Below are 14,685 nucleotides of genomic sequence, written 5' to 3'. Positions count from 1 at the left end.
TGGTGGCTTGATCTTGGACTTGACAGCCTCCAGAACTGTGAGAAATAAATTTTTGTTGTTTACGAGCCACCTAGTCTATGGTATTTTGTTATAGCAGCCAAAACAGATGAAGACATTGACCAAGACCTACATGGAGTGCACATACTCACTGCAGTAACAATTTTGGCAGTGCTGAAGGAACTTTTTTGTCTTTATCCTTATTGGTGTCAGAAAAACATATGAATGCTCTGAAAATATAAAAATTTATAATTGTTACTGAAAATTGTTAACTGTCCCAGCACATATTTTTAGAAAACATGTTTACTGTCAAATTCCAGACCTATGGAATTTATGCTCATTTACATACCCAAATGATACATGTGCCTCTTCTATTTTAACTTTGTGGGCATTACACATCATGTAACTAATCTCAGCTCTCTCTTTGAATTGGCTGCTGGAAAACTCAGGGCTACAAGTGTAGCTTAGGTCTAGTAAATACATTAATATATGTTAGGTTTGTATACTTCAATCTTAGCTTCATCTTATGTTTTTTCCTATTTTACTTTTCCTTTTGTTCTGTTTTTGTCATCAAATTAATATTCACATTGTATTTTAATGTGTCTTCAGTTGCCCTAAACTCTTCCTGGAATAAAAAGAAGGGCTGAAGGAGAATTCATTTTAAAAATCTCTTGTAGATCCTTATATTCATCTTACAGAACTTCAGATGCATAAAAATAATTAAAAATTATCTATCTCTAGTATGCTTGCCATGCATATTTTTTTACTTTATACCACAAAAACCATTATCTCTCTACTGTTTCTTACTATGTAGCATATCTGGAAAAAGCAGCTTCATCTGTAATACATTTTCTCAGATTTTGTCTTTTTGGGACATCTAAAACTTTTAACTTTTTCATGTTGATAGACTCAAAATTCCATTTCACTTTTATTTCCTGGGAGTTCTTCTCTAAAGCAGAAGAGCAAAGATAAAGAAACAGTTAATTAAAAAACAAACAAACAAACAAACAAACACAATGCAAGTGAATACAGGTTGAGAAAAATTCTACTTTACGAAGTCCCTCCATCTTATTGCCTCTTTCTCAGACCTACTCAGTACTTGGAAAAATTCATAACCTGGCAAAATAAAAGCATTCATACTTCTCCAGGCTACAAGCCAAATCAAACCATTCTTTTTAATTACAGGTGAATAATAACACTCTTAAATTTCTTACAAATAACGTCAGCCTCCTTTTGCTTTTTGACTGATGGAAGGTGATGAATGAAGACCTTTTAATTCAGCACAGCTGGATGTCTTTTGTTGCACTTCCTCTCAAAAGTTGCTGTGCAGATCTGGCCTGTTTTGTCAGATGTGCTGAAAACAACTTGCCTGACTGGAGGTGGAAACAGCCTTCAAACAGAAGACATTTGCATGATTGAATACCCTGTCGGGACAGCAGCTGTGGTAGTCAACGCATGAGGTGGAAGATATGCCATTTGTTAGAGTGCCTCTGTGTGTGTGTGTGTGTGTGTGTGTGTGCGCACGTGCATTGCGAGCATGTTTTGATTTGTTGTTCTTGCAGGACTAGAGGAGGCCTCTCTAGCAAACCTTTGAGGCCAGTAGGAAAGTGACTTTAGTATTGCTGCCAATTTTGAGGCTCTCCTATAAAATAGTGGGTGTATTGCCTGGACCTGTCTTTTTCCTAGCATGGGTTTCAGAATGCCCAGTAAGCAAGGACTTCCTTGAGCAAATCACGTTTGTGAGCTGCAGGCCTCGACTTCTGATAAAGAGTTCACTCACTGAAGGTTATTACTAAACCAGTCTTTTCCAAAATGAATTCACTGCATTTCCCTGGGAAGACAGTAAAAGAATACTGCAGCCACCTTTTATTTCCCTTACTCACTGTAGGCGTAATTAAAACGAGTGATCTGTGACAGACTGCATCTGGACCTAATCTCAGTAGTGCTGATCTGTGTCTCCAGGGGTATAAATGTAGTCACCTGTAGTAGATAGCTCAGCACAGATGCCAGTTTACTGGGGACATATTTCTCATCCCAGAGGCTGTCACAGAGTTGACACAACAGTTTCTCAAGATAGAGTAAAGCTTTGAATTAGCTAAACACTTTGTGTTCAATTAGGTGCAAGGTGTTTCTCAACCACCTGAGATCAGTATTATCTACATTTTACAGATTAAAAAATTATAATAATGAGACGAGGGAGGGCTATGAGGACAGTAACCACAAGTTTGGAAAGTGATAAGTAGTAAGATTCACACTCAAGTGTACCTTGAAATCCTGTGTTCTTTGCCAGAGTCGGCTTTATTATCATGCTAACAGCATGTTTTATAAAGCTTAAAAAGATCATTTGAAAATGGAAGCCATACATTGTACTTTAAGAAATGTGTCATAATTTTGTGTGAAGGGACTTGAATTACTAGAATTTATTTAATAGACAAATCTAATTGTGATTGAATTATTTTTAACCTCTTTTTCTTATACTTCTAAACAAAGATAACCCAACAATGATTACTTTAATGGTATTTGCATGCCCGTACAAACAGGAAAAGAAAACAGCTGGTAGGGGAGACTCCTTTGTTCGGAGCTCTGACTTCTTTCCAGTGGTCTTTAAATCCCTCATGTGGAATCACACAACATGATTAATTCACTTAACAAACTCAATGACTCATCATCAGCTAATAAGTACTTCAAATGAGCTTAGAGAGTTTAGCTCTTTAGGTTTGAATATAAATGTTATATTTGGAGGAACTTTGGAACTTTGAACATGTTTAACAACCTTAATTAGCTGAAAGCAAGTAAACTGGACTACGACTTATATGTTTAAATTTCATTGTCTTGGCAATACAGACATTTTGCAGAAGATAATTCTTTGTAGGACTGTTTTATACACTGTAAGATTTTTAACAGCCCTCTTGGCCTCTACCCATTAGTTTTCAGCAGCACCCTACTCCTTCCAATCAAAAATGTCTCTAGAGATTGCCAAATTTTTCCCAGAGGGCAAAATTGGCTCTGATTGAAAACAACTGTTTATTTATGTATTTATTTATTTACTTACTTTTTTAGGACCCGTGATGGTTTTTATTAAATATTCAAACAATGTAAGCATATAAAGTAAAAAGTGGCAATGCCTTACATAATTGTAACCCTAAATAAAGCTACTGATAATGGATGTTATCCGTTGCACATCAAGTAAGCACATGAATATGTAGAAACATTAAAATATATACCATTTATGGTAGGGAACAACTTTTTGAAAAAATGTGTGATTATATTTAAAAAATTAAAATCCAGTAGACTGGGGGTTATACATACATGCACACAAACATATATGCACACATATATGTAAAATAATATATACATATAATATATTATTACATATGCATGTATATATCAAGAAGCATAGAGAATATGGGATAGTAAACTGAATTACATTGTTAAAGATTCCTGTATATTTTATATAAAGTGGTACTCTACATATTTTGTAAGTACTTAAAAATAGGTATTGTAATTTTTAGAGCATCTGCAAAAAATGCACAGATACATTGAAAAGTCAATGAAGAAATCAAAATAGAATTGAAAAAGTAATTGATTAACCCAAAAGAAGACAGGAAAGGAGAAATGAATAAGCAACAACAACAACAGATTTTAAAAAATAAAGAAAAAATGGCAGGCCTAAATTCAACCATAGCAATCAGTTTATTAAATGTAAATGAACAAAATTTTTTAATTAAAAGGCAAACAATGTTAATCTGTATAAAACAGCAAGACCAAGCTACCTATGCTGTCTCCTAAAGATATATTTTAACTAAAATGAAAAATGATATACTTGCAAATACTATTTATAATAAAACTAAATGGCTGTATGCTAACAGTCAAAATAGTGATTGCATTAAAAAGACTTCATTAAAATGTGAGTGTGCCTAAAACAGTGTTAAGATGCATGAAACAACTGATGGATAAAACAACAACTGATAGATAAAAAAGAAGACATAGAAAAATCCATAACCATATTTTGAGATATTAACACACATCTTCAAGTAATGGATAGCAAAATTAAAAATAAAGCAAGAAAAGTGAAAAATTGTACTGTCAACCATTTTTTACCTTATAGACACTTATAGAGTCCCCCATACAAGTGCAGAATATATATTCTTTTGAAGTGCACATGAACTATCAACCAGGATAGATCATACTGGACCATAAAACAAGTCTCGGTGAATTTCAAAGGACTAGATAGTACTAGTAATTACCCTCTGTGATGATATAAATTAAGTTTTACATCAATAAGGTTTGTAGAAAAGTTCTAATATTTGAAAATTAACAAATCAACTTTTGAATAATCAATGAATAAATGAAGAAATCACTATGAAATTAGAAAGGATTTTGAACTGAAGGCTGACAAAAAGGCAGCATATCAGGATTTGTGGTATGTAGCTAACATGGTACATAGCAGGGCATTTATAGCTTTAAATGATTTCATCTGAAGCAAAGGAAGCCTTAAGATTAATGATCTAAGTTTCTACTGTAATAAGACATTTTGTAATTACATTAAGATAATCATAAGAATTTTTAAGAAATTAGCAAAAGGTGAGAAAATCAAACCCAATAGATAGAAGTAATAACAATAGCAGAAATAAAAGAAATAGAAAATAGACATGATTTAAAATGTTTACAAAACCAGGAGGAAGCTTTTGAAAAGGTTAATAAAATTTGTAAACTCTAGCAAGACAGAAGAAGGTAAGAAGAAATTACAAAAATCTAATATCAGGGCTGAAAGATGGTATATTACCCTACATCTTAGAAACATCAAAAGGATTTTGAAGAGATATTTTAAACAGCTTTACGTATATGACTTTGTCATCACAGATGAAATGATAAAATTCATTGAAACACACAACTTACCAAATCTGATACCAGGTGAAATAGAAAATTCAAATGCCTTCTGTATCAGAAATGTTGAATATCTTTCAGAAACCTTCACACCAAGAAAAGTCTAGGTCTACATTGTTTTCATAGTAAATTATCTCGTGTCTAAGAAGATACCAATCATACACTACTTTTTTTCAAAAAAAAAAATAGAAACAGGAGTCACACTTTCCAGCTCATCTTGTGAAGGCACAGCAACTGTGATACATGACAGAAACATTATAAGAAAGGAAAACTGTAGACTGATTTATTTCATAAAATTCTTAACGAAATTGTGGCATGTCAAATCCCACAATAAAAGCATAATACAAAATGATCAACCAGGATCAATATTAATTATGTAGGCTTATGGAAGACTTACTTTACGAAAACAGTTCAAATTAATGCTTAGTCTTTTACTGTTTCAAATTCATGGAAACATTTTAAATTAATGCTTAGTCTCTTACTGTTTCAAATTCCCATTGTCAGGTGCCTAGTACAGACATCTGTCATTTCCAGTAATTCATGGTGTTACCTGTTGTTCTTTTCATCCCTTTTGATCCAATATAGGACATCTGTTTTTTGTATGAGGCCAAATTCTGGGAAAATAAAAATGTTTACCAGATTCTTTGTTTTTTTTTTTTTAATTCACTCTGGGAAATGCCTAATCTTCTACCATGTAGACTGTTTTATTCAATTAAAAAAAAATCCAGTGAGAAAACTGGCAAGGCTTTTAGACACCATCATGTATTCAGGCATTGGGAATAAAAATATGAACACCACTTCCTGCTATTCATCCCTCACATTCCTAAAATGCAGTTAAGGTGATAAAATGAATATTCCCATTTTGTCCTTGATGCTTCCTCTTGAGACAGGCATTATTTTTATCCACTTTATGTAACTAAAGAAAATGAGGCTCAGAACAGGAAAAAAGAGGATCACAGAGGGTTACAACAAAAGCAAATAACATATTTGTTGAGGATGTATTTTATATTCAGAACTCCTGGAATCCTTATGTTTGTAGATAGCAATAAGATGCATGGAACCATGCTGAATTTCCATTTCCTTTCTTACTTATTGATGCTAAGATCACATAAAGAGTTTTCCTTCAAGATGACCATTACTCTATTTTATTAGTCAGAATAAACCCACTTTCATAGTAACTGTCAACGAAAGAAGTAAAAATGTTGCCTGATTTGAAGGAGGAAATAAAGTTAGTAAAAAAAAAAACAAAAACGCAGACCATGTATAACTTTATACTCAAATAATTGCAACTTAATACCAAGAATAATTTTGGAAACTAGTAGATAGTCCATAAACACTGATTAGATTAGCAAAGAAGCAGAACAACAGAGACAAATTTTTGCCTTTCAAATGGGCAGAAATATGGATAGGTAAAGAATATAAAGATAGCCAGATAGATAGATGCAATGTGACCTAATGGTCCTTAGGGTATGTAGAAATTGGCATTTCTGTTTGTTGCTTTTGGCATTGTAAATTCAAGCAATCTTTTTGAATAAATATATAATGATGACATATGCTTTCAACAAGTTAGTTTTATTGTGGATATTATATCAAAAAGTAACCATCCTAAATAGGGGTAAAATATATGTTCATAAAAAAGTGTTCAGAGTAGCACAACTTATAATGAATAAAAACAGTAAACCAAGTATATATTCATCAGTAGAAAAAGATTAAATGATTTATGTCACATCCATTTAATTTAATATACCACCTTAAAAACAGTATTATAAAAATCGTGACTATTAAAATCATGATTTGTTAACCTACGTTTAGTAAAACTCATTAACAGGGTGTTCTTGGATCTTAGATACAAAGCGTTAAGTTAATCACCCTGTTATTGCATGCTATCATCATTGATTTCCTCACTTAAGATTTATTCCTTTTTATTCCTATATTCTACTCCCATTTTCATAGTATCCCCACTACATGTAAATATTCAACTTTATGTAATGTACATTTTAGATTCTATGTATTTTTATAAAATGTGTGCTGCTTTTTGAGCATTTTAATTTATGTAAATGAGTTGTTATGTTTTATCTACATTCTATAGATAGCATATTAAATATGTTTCATTTTCATTATACATTGTTTAAATATTTACTCATATTGCTATATATGCATCTATTTACTTTCTATTTACTATGTAAAATATGTCATTACAATTATGTAGCAAATTACATGAAAGAGCAGAGTATGAACATATATTGTGATATATAGTATATATACAAAATAGGTATTGCAATGTATATCCCATGAATACAATTATATAACAATTTTGTTAAATATGGTAATGAGACAGGAGAGTTCCCTGACCCTTGATGGGATTTGTGATGGGAAGGGGTTACTTATTTTGCTCAGCCACTGAGCTCAAACCCCTTGCAGCGGGGGAGCACACAGGTGAGCAGGTGCAAGAGCTGGGGCAAGTGCCTTTAGGTGCTGGCAGGAATGAAACCTGTACTGGCTTGTGGCAGTGTCTATTGGTTGCTCATCACCTCTGGAGTCCCAGAGGACATGAGTTACAATTGATGCTCTTTTAGCAGTTGCTGTCTGCAAATGGCTAAATGTTAATCAGCTCAGTGGAGAGTCAGGGTCTCACCCTTCCCTCTTAGTACCTGGTTCCCTGTCAGGCGTCTGGGAAGAATCAGGTGATGTAGACTCAAAGGATGGTGAATCTGGAGGTTTCATTCAGTGTGGGGGTGGCTCCCAGCAGGATGGGGAGCTGGAAAGGGGATAGAGTGGGAAGATTATCTTACCCTGGAGTTCAGCTGTCCCCAGCTGACGACAGTCCAGCTGCCTCTTCAACATGCAGAAGTTTCTTCCCTTCTCTTCTTCTCTACCACACAGCTCTGCTCCTCTGCCAGTGGACTTTGGAGTTTTTATGGGTACAAGATGTGAGGGCTTGGTGGGCCAGGGTGATCATGAAAAAAGCAGGAAAACAGGAATAACTGTTTGGGCAGGAAAATAGGGATAACTGTTCATAGCCATAATCTTATTTATGAACAGTTTCCAGGCTTGAGAGTGGGGTCCTTGCTGGGGAACCACCCTCTTCTACCCAGTGTTTCCCTGTCAATATCATTAATATTTAAAAACTGGAAATAATTCACTAGATTTTTTTTTATGGTTGACTTGGTATCAGATAACTTTCTGAGTATCTTTATACTGGAAACATCAACAGCATTGAGTATATGTCAGGCTTTCCTGATAGCAGAATAGGATTTTTGGCAGAGGTTTCAGTATTTAAGTTCCTAAATTATCTTATCTCTGAAAATTCTGCATTATCCATATTTATCAGTCTGGTTGGACAGGATATACTTTAATAAAAATTTCACTTTAAAAAATTATCACTCAAATGTTTTCTATGTTGTGGATATCCACTCAATTATATATTTTCTAGACATAGAGTATTTCTTCCTACTCGTTCTATCCAATTTGCTTATTTTCAAAAATGTATACTCTTTCAGAAAAATATTCTAGTCTCTACACATTTTAGAGAAATATAATCTGTTTCTTATCATCAAATTCATCATATTTAATGCTTTGCATTAAAGTATCAAGGGTTTTTTGCTTCTTATCAATACACTTCACATTTGTATATCAACAAAAAACACACAAAGTTATTTTGTATGATTTTATATTATATTCTTTTGAAAATTATTGTATGTCCTTCACTCTAGTCACTTTATTTCACACCTATAAGCTAACTTTTTTCTTTTAAAATTTAATTTAAAGCTTTGAGTTCAAGTAGGTTGGAGATTCCTCAGTCCAACATGATCTTCATAGATCTGAAGAAATTATTATGATTTCTAGCTAGGAACTCACTGCCCTAGTTTGTAAAAGCATTGTCCAGAAAGCCAATGGTTGTTTTTCAGTCAGTTATTGACTTTCTGTTTTCTTTACTTTCTTTCCAAGGCAGCCAATGTCAGTTGGATAAGACAGAGAACACCTTGTCTCTTTCCCTAACTCTTCCATCTTATTATCCAGTTTTTCAAAGTTGCTAGAGATAACTTTCAAATTTCTTATTTGGTTCAAAAGCAATATCATATGTGTTATAATGATGGTGTATATAAAAAGAATAGTGATGACAGGAAGCAAATCTAAATAAGTAAAATTATAAAAACCCATTTGTCTTAACTAAAGAAACCATAGAAGATTTCTCCCCACCTCACTTTATCCTACTAGGTTAGGTACATAACCGCCAATTCTACCATCCTTCTAAATTACTTATCATTGACCACCCCTGTGTATGCATGTTGTATATGCAAATAAACATTTTCTTCTGCTTCTGGAATCATGCCAATAGTCCATGCAGAAATAAGTAGGAAGGATGAAAGGCAAAGAACGTATGCCAACAATTCACTCAACAAATTAACAACAACAAAAAATGAATCTTTTTAAAAAATTAAGCAAAAAATAGCTTTCCAGAAACCCCATCTAGTAGTCTCCTGCTTTCATCTGATTGGCCAGAAGTCTGCCTTGTGACTATCTCAACATGCTGAAGTGCCCGGGGAACTGATTAGCTTGAACTGGGCACAAAACCATTACTAAAAAATCTTTTTTGCTAAGTAAGAAAGAGGGAGAAAAAGATATTGGCTCACACCAAGTAGTGTTACTACAACTGCCTTCCTGGGATAGATATAATGAAAATACTTACAGCACAGAGAAAATAAAAGCTTTCCAGTTCTATTTTATGAGAAAATAACTTGGAAAAAATGGCACTGAAAAAATTTCAACCATTGTTTCAAAATATTGGAATGAGTAAATTTAAGAAAGCATTTTAAACTTTAAGATAAGCATTAGTTAGATATCTTTTTTTTTCTTTCTCTACTTTTCCCCTCCCTTCCTTACTTCTTTTCTGCTTATAAAATTACACATGGGTCCAGAGTCTTTTCATTGCCTAGCACGTTGTTTAACAATCTGTGCTCAGGGGCATCCTCAGCAGCTGCCGCAGGGAAGCAGGGCCCACAGCGGGGCTTTGATAGCCACTCCCCTTCAACCAGAGCAGCTCTGCTGTTGGAGCATTTTTGTCAGAGCACTTTGAATGGTGGTTGTTCCAAAAAGAATTGGGAAGCCACCAAATTAAGTCTAATTCTCTAATTTACAGAAAAAGAAACCAAATAAAAGTTAAGAAAATTGACCCAAGGCCCAAAGGAACACCAGGAACTAAGCCTTACTTTTATTTAGTTTTTGTAGTATTTCCACCAGTCATCATCTAACTCATATTCAACAAGTTATTACCAAGTTATAATTGTGATAGTTATTTAAAGAAATTAGCAAATTGAGAAGCTTGGAATAGAGATTCACCTTCTGAATTTTAGCCCAATTTATTTCTATATAATACACATCCAGTGAAAAATATATTTTGGCAACAGACTCATATTTTTTCAGATTAAAATTTTATTTATGCAAAAAATTACTATGAGATAACATGCACCTACATTTTACCTATTTCTCCAAGAATCATACATATTCAAATTAAGGGTGAATGATTTATCCGTGTGACAAGATATATTATAAAACAGTATTACCCAACACCGTATTAGGCACTTGTGGCTCCTGCTTTGGGGATCTCAGAAACTTTTTCTGTGCCTGGAGAGTATAGTGCCAAATATCAGCAGTATATATACTCAGAAAACATTTTTCTGTATTTCCACTAACTTTCTTCAGTATTTTCAGCAGAAGTGGTGAAGATTTTGTTACTAGGCACTATAATGATGACAGCATTGGTGCCAATATTTTTCTCTAAGAAGAAAAGAATAATTGTATTCACTACTATTAACCTGCCTGGCCAAAATAATTTCTGCTTAAAACCACAATGATGAAGCGAGGAAGTGTGACATTTTTGGTTTTCCTACCAAAATCCGTTCAAAATCTTGTTTTGAATTTGATATAGGTTATTATGATGAAATTCTTATTGGCTTTAATTTATTTGGCTTATGATTTTAATTATGCATTCATTTTTATAACAGCTTGCAACTAATTTGTATTTTGTCAGGATGGCAAGCAAGGATATGTGTATTCCTTAATAACATTTACTCTGAATTATTTGTTTATTATTCTTAATAACTTCTTGAAAAATCTTAATCAGAAAAAAGTTATAGAACAAAGAACTGCAGCCTTGGTCACAACTGAGGAAATAATTTTAGCATTCTGAAAATATGCTGAAGGATGAGACCAGCAAAAAAAAGGGCGGGGCTTCAACAGCCTTCTTTCTGTACAAACAACAGCTGGATGTGCCTGTTGCCACTGGTGGGGAGGGTAATGATGGAAAAAAACAATTTTTTTTTTAGTGTTGGCAAGTATTCAGTGAAATCATGATGTCACAGGATATGTTTTGTCTGTGACTATAATTTGCATAAGTTCCTTCCCATGGAACTATGTAAAATACAAAGGAATGTTTTATGGTACATTTTGCCTCTGTGATGCCAATGCTCTTAAAAGTCCATGAGGTAGACATCATAAACAAAGAATTTCTTTTGTGCATTCTCTCAAAGTAAGAACTAGTGAAAAAGGAAGGAAAAAGCCTATGCAAAGACTATAGCTTTCACATTGTACTCACAGAAACAACAGGATTGTTTTGCATTCCTAATCACTGAGTAATATTTTAACTTTGTACTACATATTTTTGAGACAAGGATCCACATTCCTTTGTACTTATAGTTTGAAATGTGTACACATTTTTATTGTTCTTCCTGTTATAATTACCTCGTACGTTTTTTAAAATTCCTGTCTTTGAAGGATTTTAGTTATCAATCAACACGTGTTTGAGACAAATTTTGAAGGTTTGTTTTGATATCAAATAAAGAAATATATATCTTGATGCAGAGCAGAGGTAGTCAAGTATCCAATAAAATATCTAGAAATCAAGTGCCATTGAGTGCTTCCCCAGGAATTTTAATTTCAAAAATACTATTTGAACCTTGTGGACATGTTCAACTTGACTCATGAGTCTCCATGTAAATCAGATGATATAAATAAAATAGTGAGGGGCGGGGGCAGGTGAAATGGTGTAAACATCAATGTGCCGGATACATCCAACTCTAACTTCCTCAATACTTTTGAAAAGGTAATAGTTGCAAATAATTATTTTACATTTGCTGATCAGTTTAATTTCTGGTAATATAGCTGATTAGGATATCTGAATCAATATTCCCACTGGAAACAAACAAAAAATACTGGGTAAGCCAGGTACTGTGGCTCATGCCTATAATCCCAGCATTTTGGGAGGCCAAGGCAGGTGGATCACCTGAGGTCAGGAGTACCAGACCAGCCTGGCCAACATGGTGAAACCCCATCTCTACTAAAAATACAGATAGTAGTTGTGTGTGGTGGCACATGCCTGTAATCCCAGCTACTCAGGAAGCTGAGGCAGGAGAATCACTAGAATCCAGGAGGCGGAGGTTGCAGTGAGCCAAGATCACGCCATTGCACTCCAGCCTGGGCAATGAGAGTGAAACTCTGTCTCAGAAAAAAAAAATACTGGGTAAAATTTTTCAAAAAATCCTTAAAAGCACCAAATAACTGGGAACATTGAAAGGCTTCACTGGACAACGTCTAACAAAAAGCAAGAACCTGGAGCAATAAGGCAATTAGTGAAACCACTTTTATCTTGAAAGCCTTTGTTGAACTCTGTAAACTTAAACCTTCAGTTTGAAGGTTTCCACCAGAACATAAAGAGCTGAAGTCAAGACTCAGGGTCTGGCTAGGGTGAGGAGTCAAGTAGCAGATCTTCCCAGAAAGCTGAAGTAGCAAAAAGCTATATCCTCAGGATAAAGGTGAACAGGAATTAAACTGTCCTCATCCCTCTCGCCCCAGAAGAGTGCAAAATAATTGGCCTCAACCCTCAGCCAAGTGAGAGGAAAAAATAACTTCCTGAGATGTCGTAACCACTGCCAACTGTCTCATGGATTTATAACAACAATTAACATTATCTGTGTTAATCATGCAGTGTAAACTGTGATTTAATTTTAAGCATTTTTAAAATTATTTAAATGATTGGTAGTATTTCCAGGTACCTGGCAGAAACAAATGTGAATGCCTTTTGGAGGAATCTGCTTTTACCTTAGGCTTCAAAAATGGTTACAAATAAGTATCCTCCAACACCTTGAAAAAAATCAAAGCATACAAAGGGGAAAAAACAGTCACAAGAGCAGAACAAGAAGAAAGGACAACACAAAGATAGCTCCAAAAAATTTCGTCTATTTTTGAAGCAAATATGAGAAAATAAAGTCCTCTGAATATTTAAAGTCCCACTTTCCTTATACCCTCTTGTAACTGGGACAGTGTCCCCAGTTCCCAGTTCCGAAGGGGTTCTTGGCCTCTCTTACCCTGAAGAATGGGAAAAGGGACCCCAGAGGTGCAGTGAGCTTACCGTTTGAATAAATATCGTGGACCCAAAAAGTTTTGTGGGAGAAAGATTTATTAGAGAGAGACAGAGAGAGAGAGAGAGACAGCTCCCACGCTGTTGTGGGAGGGGAATCCCAGAGCAGGATATCCCTATATGTAAGGAGCAGCTGAATTTTAACCCTTGCCTTATTCCCTCCCCATTCATGTTCTCATTCAATGAGAGGAGTTCTTTCAAACTTCCTCTGGAGTGATGGATCTTTGACTCTGATACCAGATTGAATACTCGGTCCGCAGCCCTGAGTTACAGACCCCTTCCTCCCAGAGCTTTTGGAGGGATTTTTGGAAAAAAGGGAGCCCCACGTGGCTTTCCCTACCTAGTCTGCGTGCACGAAAATCAGATAAAGAACTTTACATTTGTGACCTCTCTGGTTCCAGATGGAGGCGTGGAGCCAGGAAACTCCTGCCTTTGAAACCAGGCCGCTGATGGACCCAGGAAGAGAAGTCCCCCGGTCTCCTTTCTGAACAGAAAACTCCAACTGCTACTGGGACATGGGCTTGATTGCTCTTTAACTACCTACTGAATTGGGGCATAAAAGGGGTCCTGCAGTTTAGGTTTCCTCCAGAGGGGAGTTTTTCAGGGGTGCAGGTTGATCCAGAGGTCTATGATAGGACTCATGAGCCAAGGCCCTTTGGAGATCCATTTGTAGGACCATTTGTAGCCTCATGGCCTCAATTCTTGAAAAAAAAAAAAAAAAAAAAAGAATTCAACAAGAAGGTCAAAGATGAGCCGCCCGAAGGCCAGCAATGGTAGAATGTTACAAACGGGCCTAGGAGATGGTAGAGCCAGGACGGCCAGTTGTTAAACAAGCTCTGTGATCCTGTTTTTTGAAGAAGGTCTTTAGCCCTCTGTTCGATTGATCTCTGAGTTCTTTAACTTTGTTTAAGACAATACCTGATTGGTTTACAAAGTAGCAGCATTCTTCTCCTAGAAAGAGACAGGTTCCTCCTTTCTTTGTGGTTAGCCGATCCAAGGCCCTTCTATTTTGAAGAGCCATGGCAGCTAAAGAGTTAAGCTGCTTCTGCGGAGTTACGAGAGAATTAGCAACCTTTTCTATGTCATTATTTAACTCCTGATTAAGCTTATAGTAAAATTGAGTAGAGGTACTCCAATGCCAGTACCAAGTCTTCCCATTATTCTGGCCCCCACTATGAAAGCAATAATTGAGGTTCGAGTATTCTGTGGCCTTGGCAAGAGAAGACTACACTATTTTACAACTTTTGAGACCAAAATAGCCACCTCACCTTTGATTATAGGAAGATGCCCTAGGGTTGTGGGGCCTGTAATTAACCATTTGAGCCTCCGACCAGGTCTGATTATGGTATTCTAGATGGAGAAGTTCTGCTGTACAGCGAGCCAAT

Source organism: Saimiri boliviensis, chromosome 3 (genome assembly GCF_048565385.1).
Source record: "Saimiri boliviensis isolate mSaiBol1 chromosome 3, mSaiBol1.pri, whole genome shotgun sequence".
In the NCBI taxonomy this organism is placed as follows: Eukaryota; Metazoa; Chordata; class Mammalia; order Primates; family Cebidae; genus Saimiri; species Saimiri boliviensis.
This window is presented reverse-complemented; position numbering follows the sequence as displayed.